Source organism: Salvelinus sp. IW2-2015, unplaced genomic scaffold (assembly GCF_002910315.2).
Source record: "Salvelinus sp. IW2-2015 unplaced genomic scaffold, ASM291031v2 Un_scaffold6107, whole genome shotgun sequence".
Lineage (NCBI taxonomy): Eukaryota > Metazoa > Chordata > Actinopteri > Salmoniformes > Salmonidae > Salvelinus > Salvelinus sp. IW2-2015.
Genome location: NW_019947371.1, coordinates 15,276 through 19,975, shown reverse-complemented (window position 1 = coordinate 19,975; position 4,700 = coordinate 15,276). Strand labels below are relative to the sequence as shown.

The 4,700-nt window shown below is 44.0% G+C and overlaps 1 pseudogene; it reads left to right on the top strand.

The window, feature by feature from the left end:
* Positions 1–906: 906 nt before the first annotated feature.
* On the top strand, positions 907–2,883 carry LOC112078706 (metabotropic glutamate receptor 7 pseudogene; annotated as a pseudogene).
* Positions 2,884–4,700: the final 1,817 nt, after the last annotated feature.

Genomic DNA, 4,700 nt, shown 5'->3' with positions numbered 1-4,700 from the left:
TAACTTTAACTGTTAAAGTCTAACACGCCAGTAGGGATTGTCAAGCATTTGCCTGCAGACAGTACTTAGCACCTCTGAACAGAGTCGGCAGTCGATCTCTTTTGTGTTCAAACAGAAAAGACCTCGGAAGTCGTTAGCCACTCAGCCTTGTTAAAATACTTCAAACCAGAACTGTACAAAGTTTAGTAGATGCTATAGCGGGTGCAGCGAAATGCTTATGTTACTTGCTCCTAACGATGCAGTAAAATGTCAAACAATTAAAATGTAAGGAATACAAAAATACAACAAAAAAATTACAAGAAATTAAGAATGGCGGAATGAATCTGATGAACATCCAATAGATCCGGGACGGATGTTTTTGTTGGTTTTCATCACCACTTTCTGCGTGTAATTAAAATATGAGGACATAGCACTTAATAATAACTTTTATGCTGCTTGATATCAGTCTTTAAAAGTAGCTTCCATTACCATGTCCATTGGCTATTGAAGCCACCAACTTAAAAAATATCCCCAAGGCAATCGTGAATATTTACAGAAAAATCGTACATTAAGACAGGAAAATGTATTTATTTGTAAAGTGTTTGTGAAGTGTTTATTTGGAAAGTATTTGCAGTTAGCCAGTTAGGTAAAACTCTATGCATCAAGTTACAGTGACAATGTAGTCATCATTTTGAGTAACAAACAAAACAAAACAAAACAAAACTATAACATACCCTCCATATGTGTTTAACTGTGTTCCAGATGAAGGCAATGCAGTGGACATAGATACACTTGTTCTGTTTGTTAACAACTCCTTTTCATTGTTTTACTCCTGTGTTTGTATGTGTCTTGTATGTTGTAACGAGGAACATGCCCCCCCCCCCCCCCCCTGTCCACTAAGCCATCTCCCTCCGTCGTGTGTTCCAGATTGAGGACATGCAGTGGCCTAACGGACAGACAGAGATTCCCAGCTCTGTGTGTAGTCTGCCCTGCAGGACAGGAGAGAGGAAGAAGGCAGTGAAAGGCATGCCGTGTTGCTGGCACTGTGAGCCCTGTGATGGCTACCAGTATCAATATGATGCAACATCCTGCAAGCTGTGCTCCTACAACATGAGGCCCAACCCCAACAGGTGACAGTCAGGAACACTATAAAAAAAATAAGTCCAGGGTTGCAAAATTCCTGAAACTTTCCCAACATTTCCAGGTTTTCGGGATTTGCGGATTTCTGGAAAACGCGGGATTATTGTAAACTCATCAGGAATTTTTGCAACCCTAAATAAGTCTGTAACATGTTTGTGTCTTCCTTGATAGTACGATGTTTTACAGTGCAGTACAGCAATGCTTTTCTTCTTGTCGTCTGTATGTGTTTTTTTGTTGAGAATTGTCAAATAAACTTACTTAAAGGAGACGTTTTACTCAAAATCCAGAAACTCCCATACAGCTGAGTTTTCCCTTGTCACATATGTGTCCCTGTAGCGCTGTACTGAAACCGCTGTCATGCTGGGTGCCTCATCTGTTGCTAGTGAATTCATGGTTCAGAAATCTGCAAAGTGTGGACAAATTAGTTGTTTAAAAAAAATCAAAAGTACTGAAACTATCGGGTTTGAGTCAGGACATGTGTACACATGCTCAGTTGTTACCCATCTCACCTGCTGTGGCAGTCGGCTACATAAAATAATGACATAACATTTTCGCAAATGTTTTAGGTGTAAAAGTACACATTTCCTGACTCAAAACTGATAGTACTTTTGATAAAAATCGCTCATTACACCATACGCTTTTCAGTAAAACAACAGATTTGTCCACGCTTCGTGGATTTCTGAATTCTAAATTCACTGGCAACGTAGCAGAGTGAGGCATGCATCCAGCAACGTCACGAGTCACGCCACCTGTTGTTGCAGCTGATTAAGTACAGCACTACAAGGAGAGAAGAGCGGGAGAGGGCAAACTCCACTGAACTAGTTTCAATGTATAGAATCACTTGGGAGTTTCTGGATGTTGGGTAAACTTCACCTTTAATCAATCAATGAATTAATTATCTAATCAACAGGACTGCATGCCAGCCCATCCCCATCGTGAAGCTGGAGTGGCACTCCCCCTGGGCAGTGATACCTGTCTTCCTCGCCATGCTGGGCATCATCGCCACCATCTTCGTCATGGCAACCTTTGTCCGCTACAATGACACACCCATCGTGCGCGCATCGGGCCGCGAGCTGAGCTACGTCCTTCTCACCGGGATCTTCCTCTGTTACATCATCACCTTCCTCATGATTGCCAAGCCTGATGTCGCCGTCTGTTCATTCCGACGGATCTTCCTAGGTCTCGGTATGTGTATTAGCTATGCGGCACTCCTCACCAAGACAAACCGTATCTACCGCATCTTCGAAGAGGGTAAGAAGTCGGTGACAGCACCCAGGCTGATCAGCCCGACCTCCCAGCTGGCTATAACCACTTGCCTGATCGCCATTCAGCTCCTGGGGGTGTTTATCTGGTTCGGGGTGGACCCCCCCAACACCATCATCGACTACGACGAACAGAAAACCGTCAACCCCGACCAAGCCAGAGGAGTATTGAAATGTGACATCACCGACCTGCAGATTATATGCTCGTTGGGTTATAGCATCCTACTCATGGTCACGTGTACAGTGTACGCCATCAAGACGCGGGGCGTCCCGGAGAGCTTTAACGAGGCTAAACCCATTGGATTCACCATGTATACCACCTGTATAGTCTGGCTAGCTTTCATACCTATCTTCTTTGGGACAGCGCAGTCCGCAGAAAAGGTAAGGGGGATTTTGGTGCTGTTTCTTGTTGTTATATTTCATCATCGTTGTCGTAATCATCATTGTTCGGCTGGCCAGTCGGCTACAAGCATTTCTCCAGTAGCTATGGTTCCAGCCACTTGTCTACATCCCACATCATCATGTTGTATCACATTACGTTATATCAAGTGGACTCCATCACTCCCTTTGGCTTGGGCTCCCGAGTGGCGCAGCAGTCTAAGGCTAAGTGCTAGAGGTGTCACTACAGACACCCAGGAAATGGAAAAATACTACTCCTGAGGATACCCAAATAGATTGTGCATGTATGTAGGTGACAGATCCTGGTAAGCTGACTGTGTGATTACGTTTTACAAACCAATGACAGTGTAATCAGAGTTTAATTGCTGAGAGAAACCGTATTTAAAAAATAAAATACAATAGATACCCCTAACTATTGTAATTAGCATGTCCCTAATGACTTGGTGTACAAATGCCTAAAGTGCTACAAGAAATAGGTGTTAGACATTTACCCTGATGAGCAACAAAAAAAAAGAAAACTAAAATGATTTTGCCTTTACAAATACTACCGGCAAAACAACAAGATTTGCAGTGGAGCTGAAGGAGGGCCCGAGTCTAGTGAAATGCATTGTGTAGTACAGTAGGTAAAATAGATGTCTCTGGGTTGGTGTAGCTATTACCTGTGTGTCCCTGGAGCCGAGGACTAAAGGTGCGTCCCAAATGGAACCCTGTTCCCTATATAGTGCCCTGTGAGTCCTGGTCTAAAGTAGTGCACTATGAAGGGAATAAGGTGCCAGAGTCTAATTGACCCTGGTCTAAAGTAGTGCATTTTAAAAAGGGAATAGGGTGCCAGAGTCCAATTGATCCTGGTCTAAAGTAGTGCACTATAAAGGGAATAGGGTGCCAGAGTCCAATTGACCCTGGTCTAAAGTAGTGCACTATAAAGGGAATAGGGTGCCATTTGGGAGCGGTGGATTAAAGAGGATATAGAGCCCTGGGGAGAGACGAGAGATGAAGTCTCATTAGGACGGCAGTCTCATCTGTACAGGGGAGATACGCGGTGTGTGTGTGTGTGTGTGTGTGTGTGTGTGTGTGTGTGTGTGTGTGTGTGTGTGCTACTCTGTGGCGTGTGAAGGCCTGACGTCATCAAGCAAAGCCAGGCAGAGCTCGGCAGCAGGCAGGCACCCCAGCCCCGGCAGACTGGACTTGTAACACCCGACCTTTACTCTTTGTCATTATTACCTGTCTGAGGCTGGGTGGAATACTGATGAGGGCCAGGACAATAAGGCTGGCTTCACACTGGGTATTTCAGACTGGAGGGTCTGAAGAAAGGTGTGCTGCTGTGAGGTGCTTCTGGATTATTGGGTAGACTTCTGTAAGAGCACACACACACTACACATGCATGTACATGCACACACTCAAACATACACACACTACACATACACACCACGCACACAGTCACACATACACACACACACATACACACCACACACGCACACACTCACAAATACACACACACACACACACACACATGCAGACACTCACACACGCACATACACGCACACACACACACACACACACACTCACACTCACACTTTAAATTCAGACTTAATCTGATGATTGATAATAATTGCATAGATTATAGACATTATTCTCCAAAATGAGAGCTTTGAAGAGTGTTATTGAAACCGGCAATGGCTCAGATGTAGTTCATTTACTTTAATAGGATCCCCATTAGCTTTCGCACATTTAACAGCTAGGGCTGTGGCGGTCACCAAATTTTGTCAGACGGTGATTGTCGAGCAAATAACTGTCTGTCTCACTGTAATTTACCGTTAATTAACATGAACATATTTAGCATCTCCTGGCTTCCACACAAAGCCTACAAGCCACTGATGCAGACCTTAGGAACATCTACATTTTAAAAAGTCTAATAAATCC